This window comes from Arachis stenosperma, chromosome 10, assembly GCF_014773155.1.
Source record: "Arachis stenosperma cultivar V10309 chromosome 10, arast.V10309.gnm1.PFL2, whole genome shotgun sequence".
Lineage (NCBI taxonomy): Eukaryota > Viridiplantae > Streptophyta > Magnoliopsida > Fabales > Fabaceae > Arachis > Arachis stenosperma.
This window is the reverse complement of record NC_080386.1, coordinates 17,419,419-17,446,834: the sequence shown is the minus strand read 5'-3', so window position 1 is coordinate 17,446,834 and position 27,416 is coordinate 17,419,419. Positions and strand designations below refer to the sequence as shown.

Here is a 27,416-nt window from a genome sequence, read left to right as displayed (position 1 = left end):
TGAGGGTCGATCCCACGAGGATTGATGGACTAAGCAACGATGGTTAAATGATTTACTTAGTTAGGCAAGCAGAAAAGGGGTTTGAAATATTCAAAAGGTTTAAAAAGTGACTTCAAAATATCAGAAGGCAGCAAGTAATTAAGTTGAAAATAAAATATGGGAGAAAATAGTTAAGACTTCAGAGTTATCTATTTTCCTAATTGACTTTTTTTATTAACTATTTTAATCATGTAAGATTTAATTCATGGAAAACTATTTGTGACTAGACCCTAATTCCTTAGACCTTCCTAGTCTCCTCTAAAATTCATCAACTGCCAATTCCTTAGTCAATTAATTCCAATTAGAGGGTGATGATCAAATTCCAGTTTATATGCCACAAGAATCCTAATTATCCAAAAATAAAGAGATTATATGTCACGTATCCCGTTAAATACAAACAATTAGAAATTCAGGATAATATGTTTTCAAGCTGTTGTTCAAGTAAAGAGCTTTTCCAAGTTATACAAGAACTCAATTAGAACATGGGTCATACTTCCGTTCCACCGAAATTCATAAAATAAAGCACGAAGGTTTAGTTATAAATCAAAACATGAATTAAAATAGAAAAATAAGAGTATCAATCCATACAATAGACAGAGCTCCTAACCTTAACAATGGAGGTTTAGTTGCTCATGACTCAGAGAGAAAATAAGGATTCAGGTAAATTGTCTGAGGTACCGAAGGTTAGTTAACTAATTAATGTTGTCTTTTATATCTAATCCTAATAAATTTAAATCCTAATTTTTTAAAACTAAATAATATATTTTTCTAATTTTAAATAATATTTAAATTTAAATCCGAATTAATTATGGCAATCAACAAGTCTTCAATTGATGAATGGGGACCACTTGATTCCTTCACTTTGCAGCCTCTGATCTGTGATTTCTGGGCTGAAAACTGGGTCAAAAGCAGCCCAGAAATTGCCCCCAGCATTTTCTGCACGTGGCGCATGTCACGCGTACGCGTCAGATACGCGCACGCGTCGCCGTGCAAATTTTCAAATCACGCGTCGCGTCATCCACACACCCGCATCACCAGGGAAAGCTCTAAATCACGCGCACGCGTCTGGTACGCGTGTGCGTCGCTCATCGCTGTCATCTTCTTTAATTCTTGTACTGCAGAAACTCCATCAAATTTAGCCAAATGCTACCTAAATATAAACAGAATTACACAAGACTCAAAGTAGCCTCCATAGTGGCTAAAAAGCAATTAATTCTTGAATAAACTTAACAATTTAATTGCAAATTCACTAGGAAAAGATAGAAAAGATGCTCACGCATCACTTGACAAGTAGAGCAACCAATGAACAACAAGTATTGCACTCCAATATTTGACAAGTGAAAATCATAAAAAAAAATTAAGAGAGAATAACTTATATTATCCAATAAATTATTACCCGTTACACATTTTGCAAAAATAAGGAATATTCAGATTTTCAAAATCTTTATACTTATCACATGTGTTTAAATATTTGATATTTTAATTTATTCTCCTCTCTCCTCACGCTGTTAAACCACCGTTGTCCCGCCATCATCGCGCTGCGGCTGCCCAGCCTTCGGCGAGTTTCCTATCCTTCGACGACCATCATTCCGCCACCGTTCGGGCATTCTGTATTCTAGGTTTCTTTAAACTCTATTTTTCTTTCTTTTTCAAATTCTGTTTTAGTTAGATTATTTCATTATTCTAATTTTAGTTAGTTAATTTAGTTATAGTTATTTTTTATTTTAGTGGATTTTAGGTGGTTAGGATAGGTTAGTTTAGGATTATTAGTTTGTGTTACATTGTTGAAAGTGTTAAAAATTGACTGAATTGATGGATAATGTTGCTCTTTTTGTGTTGAATATGATGAATTTGTGTGAATTGATGTTAAAAGACTATTTGTTTTGTTGAACAATTACTGAAATTTGGTTGAATAACATTGACTTGAACTTGAAGTTGTCAACTGTTACTTAGCTGCGTTAATTTTGCATCTTTGATGTATGTGCTTGCCAAGTGTTCGTTTATATACCTCTATGTCTATTGTCCATTTTAAATTGCATGTTGTAACTACCATGTGATTTAGGATGTTTAATTTTTGCTTGGGGTAGTTAATTAAATCTCTTTATGATATAGGATTGTAATGCCTTGGATATTATTTGCTAATTGAGTTTTGTGTATGTATGTTGTGTGTAAATGCCAAATTGCTTGATTGAAGTGTTTTCCACACTTAGTATCTAATTTAGATCCAATAATGCACATTATGGTTGAGATGGTTGTATTCTAAGACACTTGCTATTCAGATCATCAAATATTGAACTTAATGTTATATTAGTTATAAGAATTACCTAGGTATTGTTATAATTTATTGTTCATTTGTTGTGCAGAATTTTTTTAAGAGTAAATACCTTTTTTCCCGCCCCTGTCCTTTTTGAAAATTGACAAGTCGCCCCCTAACATTTAAAAAATGACAAATTGGCCCCTGTCTATTTCTTCCATTAGACATATTGACCCTTCTGTGGCCAATAGACAGGGGTTGATATGTCTAATGGAAGAAACAGACAGGGGCCGATTTGTCTAACGGAAGGGTCGATGTGTCTAATGTAACACCCTACCATACAAAGTCTTATGCTTAAGTCATAATTCAGAGAAGACAAGGTATCACGACCTCTAAAATAAAAATTTAGTACGTATAGTAGTGTGAATAATGTTCATAACTAAGAGCCTTTGAAGAAAAAGGGGTAAAACAAAATCGATAAACTGAAAAGTGCAACACTCCGATCGATAACATAACGTAACGGTTAAAAGAAAGGCTAACATGAGATTATATATATACAAAAGAGTGTCAAAACATGAATATCAAAACTCAAGATCTGGTTGCGAAGATAACCGGTCCGAGCATAGAAATATATACATGTAAATAAAATAATAAACCCCAAGGAAACTCAAAGGGACAAAAATACAGAAAACCTATTCTCCAAAATCTCCTCTAAGAGGAGTCATCACAGTTTGTATTATTAGTGGAGATAACAAGTATCTGAGTATAAACATAAAACCAAAGATAAAGTCCCGAGAACCAAGGATCTTCGCTTATCCAGAAGTCTCCAGCATGCTTCAGTGAGAAGGCTCACATCCTGCATCTGAAAACCACAAAATCCGCATGGGTCAGAATCGGAGTTTCTCAGTATAGTAACAGTGCTCACATATCTAACATGTAATGTCATGGGAAAGCCGAAGGCAATCCTAGAACTTCCAAGATAATTAAAAGCTTATAAACTGACTAAACTACAAATGGCAATTGACTAAACATCTTTAGTCTAACTAATACTTCCATTTCCAAATCCTTCAGACCTTCCAACCACCAGCAGAAGTATAATATGGCAAACACAATTATATCAGACAAGAGATATACAAATAGAAAACAGATACGACATTTAGACAATTAGCAAATAATATGCAGTCAATTAGGCAATCTCAAATAATTCACATAATATGCATATGATGTATGTCTGTCCTAATGGCTGATGAGTCTCATCTGCGGTTATAAAGCCAACCCGACAACTTCTGGTAGCTAACCATTGGACTGTTCCTCTGTCGTGCATCCCCAACTCGAGTTATATTCAACATAATCATAATTCATACCCAACGCCCTCACTGGTGTATACTCACGGGGGCGAGCTCATCCGAAACTTTCACAGTGTCTGGCCACACTTACGACATAGGGTCAGCAGAGTATCGAGTCTCCACCTGGAGCACATGGTGGCTAGCCATTGCTTTCACCCAGCGAAACTCGTATCTCAGATAGTGGAAGTTTAACATTCACATTTCATTCAATACGCATATATGCAATCATACTTAGCCATAAATCAATAATGGCTCCACCGTAACTCAGCAATAACTCAGCCATCCACTCATAGTTCAATCCAGAAACAGCCAATTTATTAACAAATACAGCCCTTCGGCTCATGGCACATAAAGCACTTCCACCGCCATCCTCCATATCTCATATAATCATCTTTGATCATCATTGATCATAAATTTTTCCCTTTCTTCATTCACAACTTACCACACTCCCTAGCTTCTTTTCCATCGCTAGGCATATCATAATGATTTGAGACATAAGGGGTGTGATCGGAGGCCTAAAAGTATGAAATTTGGCTTTTAAAACTCAAAAATCAACATTTGGATGAAAACAGAGTCATGCGTGCGCGTCGCGGATGGGAAAATAGCCAAGTGACACCTACGCGTCAGCCACGTATACGCATGGGTGCGTTTGTGCCCCCACGCACAAAACTAGCACAATTCCCACACAACTCTCAGGAAGTTGGCTGGGCATTTGGTGCAGCGCATCGACGCATACGCGTTGGCCACGCGCACGCGTGGATAGCGAAAACGACGCGTACGCGTCAGTCACGCCTACGCGTGGGCGCGCGTTCTGCCAAAAATGTTTCTAAGTTAAAAGCTACAGAATTCACAGTTTCAAATCCCAATCTTCCGATGGACATAACTTCTTTGTTTCAAATCATTTTTCGCCCGTTTCTTCGAACGACATGAACATCCCGGATCCAATTTCATTTCTAAACAAGTTTGGCACAAAACGAGGATCCGGAGTCCAAGTTATGTCCCGTCAAAGTATGCCCAAAAAACCATATCTTCATACAAAACCATAAAGTGCCATTTTCAAAACAAGCCAATTTCAACCATTTTCAAAATCAACCAAAACATACCAATTTCATCCCTTTTTGAAATCAACCCAAAATATACCAAAAATCAACCCCAAGCCTCCTCAACTCATTTATTAACATTTTCATCAAATTCACAACCATCATCCCTCCATTTTAACCCATCTCAATCAAATGGCTAAATTACAAACACATTAGATGTCATACTTCCTTCCTCATCCCGATTTCCAACAACACCATTTCCAATCAACCATAATTACACATAACCAATATCATACTCATGATCAACATGGTTTCACACACAATTCAACCTCAATCAATTATCAAGCATATATCACAACATGCATATCTCTCATGCATCGTACCATCAAGGCATCAATAATCATAATCACATATATGACCACATAATATATCTCAACCATTCAACAACATCAACAATTCAATGCCTATCTTAGGGCCTCTAGCCTAAGTTTTCACACCACATTACATTTTAGATACAGGAAACCGAGACCATACCTTAACCGATTTTCCCCGCTTAACCGGAGCACTTCCAAATCACTTTTCCATAAGCTCTCAAGGTCTCAACACCTCCAAGAACAGATTTTTGCACACCAAATCCCTCTTCCAAGCTTTCCAAAATCTCAATCAAGCTTTAATATTCACATACACACTACCTAAGTCACAATTATCATACCCAAACACAACAACTTAATACCCAAACATCATAGAACAATAAATTCCACTAGGGTTGAGAATCTTACCACACCGATGGTTCAAGGAGACAAGATTAATCTTCTCCTTCAAGAGAGTTGGGTCCTATAACATCAAAGAGCTCAAAATATCAACATATTTCTCCATGAATTTCGAAATTAAGGGATGAAGAACTGAACCAAAATCGTGACTTACCTCAGAAATAAAGTAGTGGGTTTTGTAGAGCTTTTCGTGATGAACGCGTGGCCACAAATGGTGCGGCAATCGGAGCTCTAGATCAGAAGTTATGGTGGTTTAAAGATCAACCAAGGGTTAGAACATAGATTGTTCATCCCCCTTTCTCATACCATTTCAGCGTGTTCTTGAGGGTAGTGAAGAGAGAGAGTGCTGAAATGAGGGTTTTAGGTTTAGTTAGGTTGGGCCAAGGGCCCAATATCGGTCCGGTTGGCCCGATTTGGCCCGTTCGGTCCAATCTCGGTCTGATTTCTATAAAATTGGTATCGAAATTCTTGTCTCAATCTCCTCTATCATATTAAGGCATAAAAATCATATTTTTGACTTTCTATAATAAATTCTCATTTATGGATTAATTATCCATTAATTAACCGGGTTTTACATCTAACGGAAGAAATAGACAGGGGCCAATTTGTCATTTTTTAAACGTTGAGGGACAGCTTGTCAATTTTCAAAAGGGATAGGGGCTAAAAAGGATATTTACTCTTCTTTTAATTGGTATGCTATTTGTAGACATGACGACAGGTAGAGCTGCTGCGGATCACGCTACTGGTCGTGGACGTGGTCGAGGTCATGGTAGAGGGAGGATTTCTTCCGATACCCTCGGAGATTCTGGATCCTCTCGCTCTACTACAACTACCCCCGGTGACGTCACATGTTGCGGGTTTAGTGGACTGGCCGTTTATCATTGTTCCCAATGCTAACTACGTGCCTCCGTCTATGGCGACGCTGCTGCCTGATGTGAGAATTATTGTTAATCTAGAATTTCACACAAATAGAATCTCGTTGCAAGCATAGTCTTATCCAACAATTAACTCTCAATCAAAGTTTAAATCAAAGATGTCACAATCAACACAAAATAACCGGGAGTTTAAATTTCGGGTCTTTCTCCTTAGGAATTGCAATTAAGTGTCATATTATTGTTTATGAGAAAATTGGGAGTTTTGGTTGAAATAAGCAAGAAATGTAAATTACAAGAAATTAAACAAGCATGCAAGGAATTAAATGAAAAGCAATTAAAGTAACAAAAATGGAAATTCAATGGCAAAAAGAACTCTTGGCAAGGGTTGGGAATTAAGAATTTCTATCATAATCATAGACCACAAACATGATAATTGCTAAGAATTAATCCCAATTAGTCTATCTAACATCGAGAATAAGTCAAAAGGACATAATTGATGTCAATCCATAAGTCCTAATCAACTCACTAATTAACTTAGTGAAGACTAGCGTTAGTGGAAACCAAACCAACTAATAATCCTAATCACAATATCGAATGGACATCTATGACTCAATGTCACCTAATTATCCAATTCTAAGTCAAGAGTGTAAAAAATTATACAAAAATTAGAAGGGACATTTTATCAAACACCTAGCATGCATAAAAGGAAAAATATCATAAATTGCAATAAAAATAAAATCTATACTACCAACTGCAAGAAAATAATAACAAAACCTCAAACAAGCATTAAAGAAATATAAAACATCAAAATTGCATTAAATAAAATTAAAAGTAACAAGAGTATTCATAAAACTAAAGTGGCATGAAAGAGAAATTAACAAAAGAAACTAAGAGATCAAAGACAAGAAAACATGAAAATGTAAATGAAACTATACTAAAACAAGAATTAAAGAGAGAAATCAAAGAGATAATTAAGTTAAAACCCCTAATTCTAGAGAGAAAGGGGAGCTTCTTTCTCTAGAAAACTAAGATAAAACATGTAAAAAAACCTAAACCTAATTGCTCCCCTTCATCCTTCTTCAATTTGGCTTGAAATAGCTTTAGAAATGAGTTAGATTGGACTTTGGAGGCCCAGAATTTGCCCCCAGTGTATTGCAATTAATGAGCTCACGTGACAAGGGTCACGCGTACGCGTCACCTGACGAAATCCTACTCACGTGCGTCGCCATGAGTTCACAATTGTGCATACGCATGCATTACTGTACGTACGCATGGATGCTAAAACTTCCAAACTCCATTTCTTCATGGTTTCTTCTCTTTTGCATTCTCTTTTCTCACTTCTTCAACCCATACTTGCCTTGAAAACCTGAAATCACTTAGCAAATACATGAAGGCATCAAATAGAATTAAAGTGAATAAAATTTAGCAATTAAAAGGCCTAAAAAACATGTTTTTACTTTCAAGCACAATTTAAGAAGAAATCATGAAACTATGCTATTTCAATGGATAAATGCAAGAAAAGTTGATGAAATCCACCCAAATAGAGAAAATAAATACCATGAAATGTGGATTCATCACATCTCCACACTTAAACAATAGCATGTCCTCATGCTATACCAAAGAAAGATAAGGGGAATCAACAATTATTCAATGTAACTATCTATATGCAATCTATCTATATATAATCTATCTATATGTATTTAACTAGTCCAAATAAATCAATTCCCAAGAAAGCATCTATATACAATCAAGGGCTAAGACAATCATAACCAAATCACATTTTCAATTGAATTGCATCATATAAAAGAGTTTAACCAAACTTGCAAGATAAGCAATGATCATAGGTGGAAATATGGAATTGAGTAATTGAACCCTCACTAGATGTGTATATGCACTCTAGTCGCTCAAGTATTTAGGGTCAATATCCACTTAATTCTCCTCTAATCATACTTTCTAAAGTTTGTTCTTCATCTAACCAATCAACAAAAATTTAATGTACATATGCAAAAAACATAAGGTCTTTTTAAGGTTGTAATGGGACTAAGGATAAAGGTAAGGATACATATATGGCTAAGTGAGCTTGCATTTAAATCTTTGATTAACCTAAGTTCTCACTTAACACATACACAACCTATAAAATTCTAATATTAAACTTAGCTACCTAAAATCTCACTTTTACATATACACACACACTCATGCATCAAGTTCAATTCCATCACATATACATTGATTATTATTGAATTACATAGTGGGGTAATTTTATCCCCTTTTTATTATTTCTTCTCTTTCTTTTTTTTTCCATGAACATAATATATATACCAAAACATCAATGCATATGGTTTCAATAATATTACATGAGCATGTACCCAAATTTCCAATATTTCTCAACAAGAATAAAACACATATTCATTAACCAAAGTTTCCACATTTTTCCCACACTTAAACATCACACACTCTCACTAACTTAAGCTATTCAAGGATTCAAATAAGGGGCATTCATTGTTTTTCCACTTAAGGCTAGTGGTGTGCTCAATCAAGAACAAAAAGAGGATTAAAAAGGCTCAAAGTGGCAAACAAAGGTAAATGAAATGGTAGGCTATTTGGGTTAAGTGAGCTATAAAGAAGTGATGGCCTTAATCACATAAATACATAAATATACATTAAACAATGGATATATAGAATTAAACAAATCAAAGATTGCAATCATAGAGAAGAGCAACACATAAGAATGAAATAAGTGGTTAAATGATGTAACCACATAATAAGGCTAAAAAACTCACAAGTTGTATGTTCTTTAACTCAAAAACTATATTCCACAATGTATGAATCATGCAAGTTTCAATGAAAAATTTTAACTCAACTCAATTCGAATCTTAATGCCCTATATAAAGAGTAAGCTTCTTGGAAATTTCATTAATTGACTAGCAGTTATTGTATATATGTATGTATAATGTGATTGGATTGAAAAATGTCAAAAATCCTAAGTTAAATTTCTAATTCAATCAAACCAAAATAGCAGGTGTATAGAAAATCAACGTAGCGCAATCATCACATCATCCAAATCATAATCATAGCTAAAAACTAAAAAGCATATGTAAAAGCCAAAATTAAAAAGCATAATAAAAAGCTAAACTAAAAGTGTTTGGAAATGAAAATTTTCACCCGAAATGAACTGCTGAAGTTGGATGACCTCCCCACACTTAAAATGTAGCACTGTCCTCGGTGCTCAAGATCAGGCAGAGTGGAAGGAGTCATCACTACATCACCTCTACCGTCCCGTGCCTCCTCCGACTCATCACGCTGGGTCTCCTCCGACTCAGAATGCTCGGATGTAGTATCCGGCTCAGGTGGAATGTCAGTTCCATCAGAGAGGACGATCTTCATCAAGTGAACAAAGCAGAAAACTGAATCACAAAACAGCATATATATGAAGTGAACAACTAATATAAATTTGAATGGAAGTATGCATTAGATTCATGTTAAAAGTAAACAGAAGCAACTTCAATCAATTCAAGATAACTAACTTGCTTGTTTATCAAAGATAAAGAGAAAAAAGGAGTGTTATTGCTATGCACGAAGAAAAAGAAAATAGTTAAAGGTTAATGTTAGTTAAAAAGTAAAAAGAAAGTTAAAAGTTACGTGAGTAAAAAGAAAATAGTTAGTTGAAAAAGAAAAGAAAAGTTAAAAGTTAGGTGAGGAAAAAGAAAACAGTTAGTTGAAAAAAAACAAAGGTCCAAAGTTATGTGAAGAAAAAGAAATAGTTAGTTGAAAAAGAAAAGAAAAGTTAAAAGTTAGGTGAGGAAAAAGAAAACAATTAGTTGAAAAAGAAAACAAAGGTCAAAAGTTATGTGCATAGGAAAAACGTTCCCTAATTCTAAAAATTCCAACAAGTTCCAAAACAAGCAAGCTACATTCAACTTCACAAAATAAAATATGCCTTATGCTTAAGTGACGTGTAGAGCACGCAATCAAAGAATAATTGGGCACATTCACTTAGCACAAGGTAGGACATTTTGGTGTTAACAAAAGTAAAACCTTGATGAACAAGGTAAACGAGAAAAATTCAAATACCAAATTATAATGAAGCATAAAAGTCACAAGTTGAAACAAGAATTGAAAACCTCATGATCTATGTGACTTAATGTAAGTTAGGCATAAATAAAATGAATCAATTCAGCCACATAGATAAAAAAAACCTTCAATCTTGTGAGTTTATGCAAAAGAGGCTCTAATTTCCAAAAGAATTTCAAGTTTATGGTCAATTCGAAAATTCACTTTAACTATTCAATGCATAGAAGTAAATTAGCATTACAAACAAGCAAAGAATGTTAGAAGCATGACCAAAACTTGCAAAGGAGTTCTTGAGGAAATTTTCAAAACCGTTTAGCAAACAAGATTCTATTGACACAGAAATTCGTCAAATAGAGTCTTGTTACACCAAATAACACAATGGCACTTAATGAAATGAGGTTAGGAAAAATCTGGTAGCATTTTCAGCCGTAACTTGGCCAATTTTCCTAATTCAACCTATCAAATCAAGTTCCATATGAATTCCTTAACAATTAAAACACAAAAATCACATATGAATTCATATGAAATAAGCAAATAAGCCAACATATAGCAATAACACAGCCATAAGCAATTTAAACCAAACCAAACTGCAACAAGTAGCATTCTTTCTTTGAACAATGAACAATAATAATGGCTTAAAATACAACACCAAAACAGCAACAATGCTAAAAAAATAATGGACTCAATCAGCATTCTTTCCTTTGAATTCAATAACCAATCACAAGTATTCAACATGAATTTAAACTAATAAGCATCTTGAGTCAAGTGATTAAGTGCAAATTGAAGCACAAACACAGCAGCAATAACAATTTTAACTCAGACATTAAGCACAAATCACACTGCACAAATACATCTAGAAATTGAACATCTATTACAAGAATGCAGCAGTAGTGATAGCTTAGACTCAGAAACTTATCAAAGTTATTGTTACTGCACAAACAATTCAGAATTTGTTCACTCCAGCAGCCATCAACAGGAATAAAGAAGTGATAAACAACTATGCTGCAGCATTAAACAAATCAACTTAGCATCGGGCAAATCATCGGCAACAAACAAACAAATCAAATTCAGATAGAAAATTAGTCATTCTCAAATACCAGCAGTAAACAAGATATAACCTAATCAACTATCCAGCTTAGATTCTGTAACCACCTAGAACTAACTAAACATGCATAACTAACTAAACTAAACTAACTAACTAACTAACTATCCTCAATTAAGCAAAAAATGAAATAAAAAGAAATAAAATGGAAACTTGGAAGAGAAATGAAGCAGAGAAAGGGAATGGGAGATGAAGGGCTGCAACCACGGCAGCACGACCGGCTGATGAGCGGATAATTTATACGTTTTTTGGCATTGTTTTTAGATAGCTTTTAGTAGGATCTAGCTACTTTTAAGGATGTTTTCATTAGTTTTTATGCTAAATTCACATCTCTTGGATTCCTTAATCAGAATCTTCGTGGTATAAGCTAGAATTGATGGTGGCATTCATGAGAATCCGGAAAGTCTAAACCTTGTCTGTGGTATTCCGAGTAGGATTTAGAGATTGAATGACTGTGACGAGCTTCAAACTCGCAATTGTTGGGCGTGATGACAAACGCAAAAGAATCAATGGATTCTATTCCGACATGATCGAGAACCGACAGATGATTAGCCGTGCCGTGACAGAGCATTTGGACCTTTTTCACTGAGAGAATGGGATGTAGCCATTGACAACGGTGATGTCCTACATACAGCTTGCCATGGAAAGGAGTATGAAGGATTGAAAGTAAGAAAGCAGTATGTTGCAGAGATTCAACAGGGACAAAGCATCTCCATACACTTATCTTAATTTTCACCAATGATTTACATAAGTATTTCTATCTTTATTTTCTGTTTATTTATTATTATTATTCGAAAACTCCATAACCATTTATTATTCGCCTAACTGAGATCTACAAGATGACCAGAGCTTGCTTCATACCAACAATCTCCGTGGAATCGACCCTTACTCACGTAAGGTTTATTACTTGGACGACCCAGTGCACTTGCTGGTTAGTTGTGCGAAGTTTTGAAGTTATGTTTGGACCATGGTATCATGCACCAAGTTTTTGGCGCCATTACCAGGGAGAGAACGAACATGAATGCCATTATTAGAAATCACAATTTTGCCTATCAAGTTTTTGGCGCCGTTACCGGGGATTGTTCGAGTTTGGACAACTGGCGGTTCATCTTGTTGCTCAGATTAGGTAATTTTTTTTCAAAGATCTTTCAAATTTTTTTCTTTTATTTTTATTCTCGTTTTTCCAAAAATATAATTTTCAAAAAAATACAAAATAAAATCCAAAAAAAATTATAAAATCGAAAAAAATCAAAAATATTTTTGTGTTTTTGTTTGAGTCTAATGTCAATTTTTAAGTTTGGTGTCAATTGCATGTTTTTTTTTTAAATTTATGCATTTTTTGAAATTTTCATGCATGGTGTTCTTCATGATCTTCAAGTTGTTCTTGGTAAGTATTCTTGTTTGATCTTTGAATTTTCTTGTTTTGCGTATTTTGTTGTTTTTCATATGCATTTTTGCATTCATAGTGTCTAAGCATTAAAGATTTCTAAGTTTGGTGTCTTGCATGTTTTCTTTGCATAAAAAATTTTTTCAAAAATATGTTCTTGATGTTCATCATGATCTTCAAAGTGTTCTTGGTGTTCATCTTGACATTCATAGTGTTCTTGCATGCATTCTTTGTTCTAATCCAAAAAGAAAAGAGAAAAACATAAAAATGACGTTTTAATTTTTCCCTCTCATCATTAAAAATTCAAAAATAAAAAAAAAAGATCTTTTCCTTATTTCTCTCAAAATTTCAAAAATTTGAGTTGACTTAGTCAAAAATTTTTAAAACTTAGCTATTTATTATAAGCCAAGTCAAATTTTCAATTTTAAAAATCTTATCTTTTCAAAACTTTTTCAAAAATCAAATCTTTTTCATTTTCTTACTAATTTTCGAAAATATTTAAAAATATTTTTTCAAAATCTTTTTCTTATCTTTACTTCAAAATTTCGAAAACTTTACTAACAATTAATGTGATTGATTCAAAAATTTTGTTAATTTCTTGTTAAGAAAGGTTTAATCTTTAAATTCTAGAATCATATTTTTTAGTTTCTTGTTAGTCAAGTAATCAAATTTTAATTTTAAAAATCAATTCTTTTTCAAAATATCTTTTCTATCATATCTTTTTCACAATTTTATGTTTTTCAAAAATTTGATTTCAAAATATCTTCCAACTTCTTATCTTTTCAAAATTAAATTTCAAATCTTTTTCAACTAACTAGTTGACTTTTTGTTTGTTTTAACTATATCTTATCTTTTTCAAAACCACCTAACTACTTTCCTCTCTCTAATTTTCGAAAACTTCTCCCTCTTTTTCAAAATTCTTTTAATTAACTAATTGTTTTAAATTTTAATTTTTAATTTTAATTCTTCTTTTATTTTCGAAAATTACTAACTCTTTTTCAAAATTAATTTTCGAATTCTCTCCCTCTCATCTCCTTCTATTTATTTATTTATTTACTAACGCTTCTCTTCATCTCAAAGAATCTGAACCTATCTTCACCATTGTGTTTGGATTCTTACCTTTTCCTTCTTCTATTCCCTTCTTCTTCTACTAACATAAAGGAATCTCTCTCCTGTGGTAAAGAGGATCCCTATTATTATTATTTTCTGTTCCCTTCTTTTTTATATGAGCAGGAGCAGGGACAAGAATATTCTTGTTAAGGCAGATCCTAAACCTGAAAGGACTCTGAAGAGGAAACTAAGAGAAGCTAAATTACAACAGTCCAGAGACAACCTTACAGAAATTTTCGAAAAGGATGAGAAGATGGCAGCCAAAAATAATAATGCAAGGAGGATGCTTGGTGACTATACTACACCTACTTCCAAATTTGATGGAAGAAGCATCTCAATCCCTGCCATTGGAGCAAACAATTTTGAGTTGAAACCTCAACTAGTTGCTCTACTGCAACAGAATTGCAAGTTCCATAGACTTCCATCAGAAGATCCCTACTAATTTTTAACTGAGTTCTTGTAGATCTATGAGACTGCTAAGACTAATGGAGTAGATCCTGAAGTCTACAGGCTCATGCTTTTCCCCTTTGCTGTAAGAGACAGAGCTAGAATATGGTTGGATTCACAACCTAAAGATAGCCTGGACTCATGGGATAAGCTGGTCGCGGCCTTCTTGGCTAAGTTCTTTCCTCCTCAAAAGTTGAGCAAGCTTAGAGTGTATGTTCAGACCTTCAAACAAAAAGATGGTGAATCCCTCTATGAAGCTTGGGAAAGATACAAGCAGATGACCAAAAGGTGTCCTTCTGACATGCTTTCTGAATGGACCATTTTGGATATATTCTATTATGGTCTATCTGAATTCTCTAAGATATCACTGGACCATTCTGCAGGTGGATCCATTCACCTAAAAAAATGCCTGCAGAAGCTCAAGAACTCATTGACATGGTTGCAAATAACCAATTCATGTATACTTCTGAGAGGAATTCTGCGAGTAATGGGACGCCTCAAAGGAAGGGAGTTCTTGAAATTGATGCTCTAAATGCCATATTGGCTCAGAACAAAATGTTGACTCAGCAAGTCAACATGATTTCTTAAAGTCTGAATGGATGGCAAAATGCATCCAACAGTACTAAAGAGGTATCTTCTGAAGAAGAAGCTTATGATCCTAAGAACCCTACAATAGCAGAGGTAAATTATATGGGTGAACCTTATGGAAACACCTATAATTCATCATGGAGAAATCATCCAAATTTCTCATGGAAGGATCAACAAAAGCCTCAACAAGGCTTTAATAATGGTGGAAGAAATAGGCCCAGTAATAGCAAGCCTTATCCATCATCTTCTCAGCAATAGACAGAGAATTCTGAGTAGAGCACTTTTAATTTAGCAAACTTAGTCTCTGATCTGTCAAAGGCCACTTTAAGTTTCATGAGTGAAACAAGGTCCTCCATTAGAAATTTGGAGGCACAAGTGGGCCAGCTGAGTAAGAAAATCACTGAAACTCCTCCTAGTACTCTCCCAAGTAACACTGAAGAGAATCCAAAAAGAGAGTGCAAGGCCATTGACATAATCAACATGGCCGAACCTAGAGAGGAAGGAGAGGACGTGAATCCCAATGAGGAAGACCTCATGGGACGTCTCTCAAGCAAGAAGGAGTTCCCTATTGAGGACCTAAAGGAATCTGAGGCTCATATAGAGACCATAGAGATTCCATTAAACCTCCTTCTGCCATTCATAAGCTCTGAAAACTATTCTTCCTCTGAAAAGGATGAAGATGTAACTCGAGAGCAAGTTGCTCAATATCTAGGAGCCATCATGAAGCTGAATGCCAAATTGTTTGGTAATGAGACTTGGGAAGGTGAACCTCCCTTGCTCATTAATGAACTAGATACATGGATTCAACAAACTTTACCTCAAAAGAGACAAGATCCTGGCAAATTCTTAATACCATGTACCATAGGCACCATGACCTTTGAGAAAGCTCTGTATGACCTAGGGTCAGGTATAAATCTAATGCCACTCTCTGTAATGGAGAAGCTGGGGATCATTGAGGTACAACCTGCCATATTCTCATTGCAAATGACAGACAAGTCAGTAAGACAAGCTTATGGATTGGTAGAGGACGTGTTAGTGAAGGTTGAAGGCCTTTACATCCCTGCTGATTTCATAATCTTAGACACTAGGAAGGAGGAGGATGAATGCATCATCCTTGGAAGACCTTTCCTAGCCACAGCAGGAGCTGTGATAGATGTTAACAGAGGAGAATTAGTCCTTTAATTGAATGGGGACTACCTTGTGTTTAAGATCCAAGGGTGTTCTTCTGTAACAATGGAGAGGAAGCATGAAAAGCTTCTCTCAGTACAGAGTCAAACAGAGCTCCCACAATCAAACTCTAAGTTTGGTGTTAGGAGGTGATGAGCGGATAATTTGTATACTTTTTGGCATTGTTTTTAGTATGTTTTTAGTATGATATAGTTAGTTTTTAGTATATTTTTATTAGTTTTTAATTAAAATTCACTTTTCTGGACTTTACTATGAGTTTGTGTGTTTTTCTGTGATTTCAGGTATTTTCTGGCTGAAATTGAGGGACCTGAGCAAAAATCTGATTCTGAGACTCAAAAGGACTGCAGATGCTGTTGGATTCTGACCTCCCTGCACTCGAAGTGGATTTTCTGGAGCTACAGAAGCCCAATTGGCGCGCTCTCAACGGCGTTGGAAAGTAGACATCCTGGGCTTTCCAGCAATATATAATAGTCCATACTTTGCCCAAGATTTGATGGCCCAAACCGGCGTTCAAAGTCACCTCAAGAAATCCCAGCGTTAAACGCTGGAACTGGCACCCAAATGGGAGTTAAACGCCCAAACTGGCACCAAAGCTGGCGTTTAACTCCAAGAAGAGTCTCTATACGAAATTGCTTCATTGCTCAGCCCAAGCACACACCAAGTGGGCCCGGAAGAGGATTTTTATGTCATTTACTCATTTCTGTACACCCTAGGCTACTAGTTTCTTATAAGTAGGACCTTTTACTATTGTATAGAAATCTTTTGATCACTTTTAGATCTCTAGATCATCTTTGAACATTTTAGTTCTTAGATCATTGGGAGGCTGGCCATTCGGCCATGCCTAGACCTCATGCTTATGTATTTTCAACGGTGGAGTTTCTACACACCATAGATTAAGGTGTGGAGCTCTGCTGTACCTCGAGTATTAATGCAATTACTATTGTTCTTTCATTCAAATTCCACTTGTTCTTTTACCAAGATATCACTTGTTCTTCAACATGATGAAGGTGATGATTGACGCCCATCACCATTCTCACTCATGAACAAAGTGACTGACAACCACTCTTGTTCTACAAGCATTTGAGGCTTGGTGAATATCTCTTGGATTCCTGATTGCACGATGCATGGTTGATCGCCTGACAACCGAGTGCTCGCCTGACAAACGAGCCAACCATTCCGTGAGATCAGAGTCTTCGTGGTATAGGCAAGAACTGATGGCAGCATTCAAGAGAATCCGGAAGGTCTAACCTTGTCTGTGGTATTCTGAGTAGGATTCAATGATTGAATGACTGTGACGTGCTTCAAACCTGTAACCTACTGGGCGTTAGTGACAGACGCAAAAGAGTTATTCTATTCCGGTAGGGGAGGGAACCGAACCGGTGATTGGCCGTACTGTGACAGAGTATTGAGCATTAGCTTTCACTGCGAGGATGGGAGGTAGCTGCTGACAACAGTGAGACCCTATACGAGCTTGCCATGGAAAGGAGTAAGAAGGGTTGGATGAAGACAGTAGGAAAGCAGAGAGACGGAAGGGAAGGCATCTTCATGCGCTTATCTGAAGTTCCTACCAATGAATTACATAAGTATCACTATCTTTATCTTTTATGTTATTTTCGTTCATCACCATATATATCTGAATTTGCCTGACTAAGATTTACAAGATGACCATAGCTTGCTTCAATACTAACAATCTCCGTGGGATCGACCCTTACTCACGTAAGGTTTATTACTTGGACGACCCAGTGCACTTGCTGGTTAGTTGTGCGAAGTTGTGTAATGCCATGGTATTGAGCGCACCAAGTTTTTGGAGCCATTACCAGGGATTATGAGAGTTGTGAAAAAGTATAGTTCACAATTTCGCGCACCAGGAGGCCACAGCCAAACTCTAAGTTTGGTGTTGAATCCCTATATCCCAACTCTAAGTTTGGTGTTGGGAGTCTACAACATTGACCTGATCACCTGTGAGGCTCCATGAGAGCCCACTGTCAAGCTATTGACATTAAAGAAGCGCTTATTGGGAGGCAACCCAATTTTTATTTATCTAATTTTATTTTTCTTTTATTGTTCTTTTATGTTTTATTAGGTTCATGATCATGTGGAGTCACAAAATAAATACTAAAATTAAAAACAAAATCAAAAACAGCAGAAGAAAAAGCACACCCTGGAGGAAGGACTTACTGGCGTTTAAATGCCAGTAAGGAACATCTGGCTGGCGTTCAACGCCAGAACAGAGCATGGATCTGGCATTGAACACCAGAAACAAGCATCATCCTGGCGTTCAGACGCCAAGAATACACCCTGAGGAGAGCTGGCACTGAACGCCAGAAACAAGCATGGAACTGGCATTCAACGCCAGAAACATGCTGCAAATGGGCGTTGAACGCCCAAAACAAACATGAAGCTGGCGTTCAACGCCAGAAATAAGCATCAATCTGGCGTTGAACACCAGGATTGCTTGCAGAGAGCGTTTTACACGCCTCATTGGTGCAGGGATGTAAATCTTTGACACCTCAGGATCTGTGGATCCCACATGATCATCTCAGGATCTGTGGACCCCACAGGATCCCCACCTACCTCAACTCACCTTCTCTCCTCTTCACATAATCCAATAGCACTCTTTCCCAAAACCCTTCACCAATCACCTCAATCTCTCTTCCCTATCACCTCTTCACCACTCACATCCATCCACTCTTCCCCATAAACCCCACCTACCTTCAAAATTCAAAATCTCTTTCCCACCCAAACCCACCCAAAATGGCCGAACCTTAACCCCTCTCCCTCCACTATATAAACCCCTCCATTCTCCTTCATTTTCACACAACACAACCTTCTCTTCTCCTCCTTGGCCGAAATACAACCCTCTCTTCCTCTCCTCCATATCTTCTTCTTCTTCTCTTCTTTCTTCTTTGCTCGAGGGCGAGCAATATTCTAAGTTTGGTGTGGTAAAATTATAGCTTTTTTGTTTTTCCATAACCACTTATGGCACCTAAGGCCGAAGAAACCTCTAAAAAAGGGAAAGGAAAGACAAAAGCTTCCACCTCCGAGTCATAGGAGATGGAAAGATTCATCTCAAAAGCCCATCAAGACCACTTCTATGAAGTTGTGGCCAAGAAGAAGGTGATCTCCGAGGTCCCTTTCAAACTCAAGAAAAATGAGTATCCGGAGATCCGACATGAGATCCTAAGAAGAGGTTGGAAAGTTCTGACCAACCCCATTCAAAAAGTCAGAATCTTAATGGTTCAAGAGTTCTATGCCAATGCATGGATCACTAGGAACCATGATCAAAGTGTGAACCCAAATCCAAAGAATTATCTCATAATGGTTCGGGGGAAATACTTAGATTTCAGTCCGGAAAATGTAAGGTTGGCATTCAACTTGCCCATGATGCAAGGAGATGCACGCCCCTACACTAGAAGGGTCAACTTTGATCAAAGGTTGGACCAAGTCCTTATGGACATATGTGTGGAAGGAGCTCAATGGAAAAGAGACTCCAAAGGCAAGCCGGTTCAATTAAGAAGACTGGACCTTAAGCCTGTGGCTAGAGGATGGTTGGAGTTCATCCAACACTCCATCATCCCCACTAGCAACTGATCCGAAGTTACTATGGATCGGGCCATCATGATCCATAGCATCATGAATGGAGAGGAAGTAGAAGTTCATGAAGTCATCTCCCTTGAATTCTACAAAATAGCCGAAAAGTCCTCCAACATCGCAAGGCTAGTTTTTTTCTCATCTTATTTGCCATCAATGTTACTCAGCTGGAGTTATCATAGAAGGAGACATCCTCATTGAGGAGGATAAGCTCATCACTAAGAAGAGGATGGAGCAAACAAGAGAGCCCACTCATGGATCCCAAGAGACGCATGAGGAAGCTCATCACCAAGAAATTCTGGAAATGCCTCAAGGGATGCACTTTCCTCCCAACAATTATTGGGAACAACTCAACACTTCTCTAGAAGACTTGAGTTACAATATGGATCAATTAAGGGTGGAACATCAAGAGCACTCCATCATTTTCCATGAAATTAGAGAAGATCAAAGAGCAATGAGGGAGGAGCAACAAAGGCAAGGAAGAGACATAGAAGAGCTCAAGGACATCATTGGTTCTTCAAGAAGAAAGCGCCACCATCACTGAGGTGGACTCATTCCTTGTTCTTATTTCTCTGTTTTTCAGTTTTTATGCTTAATGTTTATCTATGTTTGTGTCTTTCCTACATGATCATTAGTATTTAGTAACTATGTCTTAAGGCTATAAATAATTCCATAAATCCTTCACCTCTCTTAAATGAAAAATGTTTCAATACAAAAGAACAAGAAGTACATGAGTTTCGAATTTATCCTTGAATTTAGTTTAATTATATTGATGTAGTGACAATACTTTTTGTCTTCTGAATGAATGCTTGAACAGTGCATATTTTTGATCTTGTTGTTTATGAATGTTAAAATTGTTGGCTCTTGAAAGAATGATAAACAAAGAGAAATGTTATTGATAATCTGAAAAATCATGAAATTGATTCTTGAAGCAAGAAAAAGCAGTGAATAGAAAAAGCTTGCGAAAAAAATATTTGGTGAAAAAAAAATAAATAGAAAGAAAAAGAAAAAAAGCAAGCAGAAAAAGCCAATAGCCCTTAAAACCAAGAGGCAAGGGTAAAAAGGATCCAAGGCTTTGAGCATCAATGGATAGGAGGGCCCAAGGAACTAAAATCCAGGCCTAAGCGGCTAAATCAAGTTGTCCCTAACCATGTGCTTGTGGCATGCAGGTCTAAGTGAAAAGTTTGAGACTGAGTGGTTAAAGTTATGATCCAAAGGAAAAAGAGTGTGCTTAAGAGCTCTGGACACCTCTAACTGGGGACTTTAGCAAAGCTGAGTCACAATCTGAAATGGTTCACCCAGTCATGTGTCTGTGGCATTTATGTATCTGGTGGTAATATTGGAAAACAAAATGCTTAGGGCCAAGGCCAAGACTCATAAAAGTAGCTGTGTTCAAGAATCAACATACTTAACTAGGAGAATCAATAACACTATCTGAAATTCTAAGTTCCTATAGATGCCAATCATTCTAAACTTCAAAGGATAAAGTGAGATGCCAAAACTATTCAGAATAAAAAAGCTACAAGTCCCGCTCATCTAATTAGAACTAATATTCATTGATATTCTGAGATTTATAGTATGTTCTCTTCTTTTTTATCCTATTTGATTTTCAGTTGCCTGGGGACAAGCAACAATTTAAGTTTGGCGTTGTGATGAGTGGATAATTTATACGCTTTTTGGCATTGTTTTTAGATAGCTTTTAGTAGGATCTAGCTACTTTTAAGGATGTTTTCATTAGTTTTTATGCTAAATTCATATTTCTGGACTTTACTATAATTTTGTGTGTTTTTCTGTGATTTCAGGTATTTTTTGGCTGAAATTGAGGGACCTGAGCAAAACTCTGATAAAAGGCTAACAAAAGGACTGCTGATGTTGTTGGATTCTGACCTCCTTGCACTTGAAATGTATTTTCTTGAGCTACAGAACTCCAAATGGCGCGCTCTTAATGGCGTTGGAAAGTAGACATCTAGAGCTTTCCAGAAATATATAATAGTCCATACTTTATTCGAGATTAGATAACGCAAATTGGCGTTCAACGCCAGTTTCATGCTGCATTCTGGAGTCAAACACCAGAAACACGTCACGAACCAGAGTTGAACGCCAAAATATAACTCTGCCAAAATACGTTACAACTTGGTGTTCAACTCCAAAAAAGCCTCTGCACGTGTAAAGCTCAAGCTCAGCCCAAGCACACACCAAGTGGGCCCCGGAAGTGGATTTCTGCATCAATTACTTACTTCTGTAAACCCTAGTAGCTAGTCTAGTATAAATAAGACATTTTATTATTGTATTAGACATCCTGGATTGTATTTTTTGATCCTGTGATCACGTTTTGGGGGCTGGCCATTCGGCCATGCCTGGACCTTCATCACTTATGTATTTTCAACGGTGGAGTTTCTGCACCATAGATTAAGGGTGTGGAGCTCTGCTGTACCTCGAGTTTCAATGCAATTACTACTATTTTCTATTCAATTCAGTTTATTCCTTTTCTAAGATATTCGTTGCACTTCACCATGATGAATGTGATGATTAGTGACACTCATCATCATTCTCACCTATGAACGCGTGACTGACAACCACCTCCGTTCTACCTTAGACCGAGCGCATATCTCTTGGATTCCTTAATCAGAATCTTCGTGGTATAAGCTAGAAATGATGGTGGCATTCATGAGAATCCGAAAAGTCTAAACCTTGTCTGTGGTATTTCGAGTAGGATTCAAAGATTGAATGACTGTAACGAGCTTCAAACTCGCAATTGTTGGGCATGATGACAAATGCAAAAGAATCAATGGATTCTATTCCGACATGATCGAGAATCGACAGATGATTAGTTGTGTCGTGACAGAGCATTTGGACCTTTTTCACTGAGAGAATAGGATGTAGCCATTGACAATGGTGATGCCCTACATACAGCTTGCCATGGAAAGGAGTATGAAGGATTGAAAGTAAGAAAGCAATATGTTGCAGAGATTCAACAGGGACAAAGCATCTCCATACACTTATCTAAATTTCCACCAATGATTTACATAAGTATTTCTATCTTTATTTTCTGTTTATTTATTATTATTATTCGAAAACTCCATAACCATTTATTATTCGCCTAACTGAGATCTACAAGATGACCATAGCTTGCTTCATACCAACAATCTCCGTGGGATCGACCCTTACTCACGTAAGGTTTATTACTTGGACGACCCAGTGCACTTGCTGGTTAGTTGTGCAAAGTTGTGAAGTTATGTTTGGACCATGGTATCATGCACCAAGTTTTTGGCGCCATTACCAGGGAGAGAACGAACATGAATGCCATTATTAGAAATCACAATTTTGCCTATTGGTGCACGAAATTGTGATCACTACAACTTCGCACAACTAACCAGCAAGTGCACTGGGTCGTCCAAGTAATACCTTACGTGAGTAAGGGTCGATCCCACGGAGATTGGTGGTATGAAGCAAGCTATGGTCACCTTGTAAATCTCAGTCAGGCAGACTCAAATGGGTATAGATGATGAACGAAAATAACATAAAGATAAAGATAGAGATACTTATGTATATCATTGGTGTAAGAGCTTCAGACAAGCATATGAAGATGCCTTCCCTTCCGTCTCTCTGCTTTCCTACTGCCTTCATCCAATCCTTCTTACTCCTTTCCATGGCAAGCTCGTGTAGGGTTTCACTGTTGTCAGCAGCTACCTCCCATCCTCTCATTGGAAACGATTGCATATGCTCTGGTCACAGCATAGCGGAATCCATATGTCGGTTCTCAATCAGATCGGAATAGAATCCATTGATTCTTTTGGCGTCTGTCACTAACGCCCCACCCTCAGGAGTTTGAAGCACGTCACAGTCATTCAATCATTGAATCCTACTCAGAATACCACAGACAAGGTTTAGACCTTCCGGATTCTCTTGAATGCTGCCATCAGGTCCTGCCTATACCACGAGGACTCCGAAGAATCCAAGAGATATTCACTAAGCCTCAAATGCTTGTAGAACAAGAATGGTTGTCAGTCACCTTGTTCATGAGTGAGAATGGTGATGGGCGTCAATCATCACCTTCATCATGTTGAAGAACAAGTGATATCATGGACAAAGAACAAGCGGAATTGAATAGAAGAACAATAGTAATTGCATTAATACTCGAGGTACAGCAGAGCTCCACACCTTAATCTATGGTGTGTAGAAACTCCACCGTTGAAAATACATAAGAACAAGAGTGATCATTGGTTTCGGCCCCAGAGAGGGAACCAGAGGAACCAAGATGATAAATACAATAGTAAAAGGTCCTACTTATAGAAAACTAGTAACCTAGGGTGTACAGAGGTGAGTAAATGACATAAAAATCCACTTCCGGGCCCACTTGGTGTGTGCTTGGGCTGAGCAATGAAGCATTTTTCGTGTAGAGACTCTTCTTGGCGTTTAACTCCAGCTTTTATGCCAGTTTGGGCGTTTAACTCCCATTCTTGTGCCAGTTTGGGCGTTTAACGCTGGAAATTCTGAGGGTGACTTTGAACGCCGGTTTGGGCCATCAAATCTTGGGCAAAGTATGGACTATTATATATTGCTGGAAAGCCCAGGATGTCTACTTTCCAACGCCGTTGAGAGCGTGCCAATTGGGCTTCTGTAGCTCCAGAAAATCCACTTCGAATGCAGGGAGGTCAGAATCCAACAGCATCTGCAGTCCTTTTGAGTCTCTGGATCAGATTTTTGCTCAGGTCCCTCAATTTCAGCCAGAAAATACCTGAAATCACAGAAAAATACACAAACTCATAGTAAAGTCCAGAAAAGTGAATTTTAACTAAAAACTAATAAAAATATACTAAGAACTCAACTAAAACTACCAAAAACATACTAAAAACAATGCCAAAAAGCATACAAATTATCCGCTCATCACCTATCATCGGCCAAGGTCGACGTCAGAGGAGGAAGATGGCATAGGGCCGAGAAACAGGGGATATGCCCTATTCTTGCTGTTCGAAGGAAATGGATAGGGGAAATGGAATGAAGGGTGACGGTTGGGTTTTATGAGGTTGTGAAGGTAAGAAGGGGGTGGTGGTTGTTGGAGTTCGCTGGCGGCGAAGGGATAAAAAGAGGGAGAGGGACGCGGTGGTTCAGACTGGAGGCTGAGATAGGGAAGTGGTTGAGGCGCGCTGGGAAGGAGAAAAGGAAGTGATGCGAGAAGATGAGTAGCCAAGTGATGAGCGGATAATTTATACGCTTTTTGGCATTGTTTTTAGGTAGTTTTTAGTAAGTTCAAGCTACTTTTAGGGATGTTTTCATTAGTTTTTATGTTAAATTCATATTTCTGGAATTTACTATGAGTTTGTGTGTTTTTCTGTGATTTCAGGTAATTTCTGGCTGAAATTGAGGGACTTGAGCAAAACTCTGAAAAAGGCTGACAAAAGGACTGCTGATGCTGTTGGATTCTGACCTCTCTTCACTCGAAATGGATTTTCTGGAGCTACAGAACTCCAAATGGCGCGCTCTCAACGGCGTTGGAAATTAGACATCCAGAGCTTTCCAGCAATATATAATAGTCCATACTTTATTCGGAAATTGATGACATAACATGGCGTTGAACGCCAAGTACATGCTGCTGTCTGGAGTTAAACGCCAGAAAAACGTCATGATCCGGAGTTGAACGCCCAAAACACGTCATAACTTGGAGTTCAACTCCAAGAAAAGCCTCAACTCGTGGATAGATCAAGCTCAGCCCAAGCATACACCAAGTGGGCCCCGGAAGTGGATTTATGCATCAATTATTTACTCATGTAAACCCTAGTAGCTAGTCTAGTATATATAGGACATTTAACTAATGTATTAGACATCTTTTGGATCACTTTAGATCTAAAAAACATCTGGGGGCGCATAGTTCTCAGATCATGGGGACTCGCCATTCGGCCATGCCTGAACCTTTCACTTATGTATTTTCAATGGTGGAGTTTCTGCACACCATAGATTAAGGGTGTGGAGCTCTACTGTACCTCAAGTTTCAATACAATTACTATTACTTTCTATTCAATTCTCTCTTATTCTTATTCCAAGATATACGTTGCACAACACTTTGATGAATGTGATGATCCGTGACACTCATCATCATTCTCACCTATGAACGCGCATGATTGACAACCACTTCCGTTCTACCTTAGGCCGGGCGCATATCTCTTAGATTCCCCAACAGAATCTTCGTGGTATAAGCTAGATAGATGGCGGCATTCATGGGGATCCGGAAAGTCTAACCTTGTCTGTGGTATTCCGAGTAGGATCCTGGGAATCCGGAAAGTCTAACCTTGTCTGTGGTATTCCGAGTAGGATTCCGGTATTGAATGACTGTGACGAGCTTCAAACTCCTGAAGGCTGGGCGTGATGACAAACGCAAAAGAATCAATGAATTCTATTCCAACCTGATTGAGAACCGATAGATGATTAGCCGTGCTGTGACAGAGCATTTGGACCATTTTCACTGAGAGGATGGGATGTAGCTATCAACCAAGGGTGATGCCTCCAGACGATTAGCCGTGCAGTGACAGCGCATAGGACCATTTTCCCGAGAGGATTAAAAGTAGCCATTGATGATAGTGATGCCCTACATACATCTTGCCATGGAAAGGAGTAAGAAGGATTGAAGGAAGAGTGAGTAGTGAAGTAGAGTTTCAAGAGGAACACAGCATCTCCATACACCTATCTGAAATTTCCACTATTGATTTACATAAGTATTTCTATCCCTTTTTATTTTCTATTTATTATTAATTTTCGAACTCATCATAAACCAATTTAATCTGCCTAACTGAGATTTACAAGGTGACCATAGCTTGCTTCATACCAACAATCTCTGTGGGATCGACCCTTATTCACGTAAGGTATTACTTGGATGACCCAGTACACTTGCTGGTTAAGCTGAACGGAGTTGTGTCCACACATAGTTGAAAAAGCAATGAATTTTACAAAATACAATAACAAGGGAATCACAATTTCGTCCACCAAGTTTTTGGCGCCGTTGCCGGGGATTGTTCAAGTATGGACAACTGACGGTTCATCTTGTAGCTCAGATTAAGTAATTTTCTTTTCAAAAATCTTTTTCAAAATTTTTCTTTTATTTTTCGTTTTTCTAACTTTATTTTTGAAAAAATAATAAAAATCCAAAAAAAATTAGAAAATCATAAAAATCAAAAATATTTTGTGTTTCTTGTTTGAGTCTTGAGTCAATTTTTAAGTTTGGTGTCAATTGCATGCCTTAAAAATTTTTCTTGCATTTTTCGAAAATTTCATGCATTCATAGTGTTCTTCATGATCTTCAAGTTGTTCTTGGTAAATCCTCTTGTTTGATCTTGATGATTTCTTGTTATGTGTTGTTTGTTGTTTTTCATATGCATTTTTTGTTTGTTAGAGTCCATGCATTAAAGATTTCTAAGTTTGGTGTCTTGCATGTTTTCTTTGCATCAAAAATTTTTCAAAATTATGTTCTTGATGTTCATCATGATCTTCAAAGTGTTCTTAGTGTTCATCTTGACATTCATAGTGTTCTTGCATGCATCATGTGTTTGATCCAAAATTTTCATGTTTTGGGTCATAATTGTGTTTTTCTATCTCATAATTAAAAAATTCAAAAAT

General features: G+C 37.1%; 1 non-coding gene across 1 annotated transcript; it reads right to left on the bottom strand.

Moving 5' to 3' along the window:
* Nucleotides 1-14,640: 14,640 nt before the first annotated feature.
* Nucleotides 14,641-14,748, bottom strand: LOC130959162 (small nucleolar RNA R71). The gene has a single exon (XR_009078257.1). It is a non-coding gene; the product is annotated as a small nucleolar RNA R71 (small nucleolar RNA).
* Nucleotides 14,749-27,416: the final 12,668 nt, after the last annotated feature.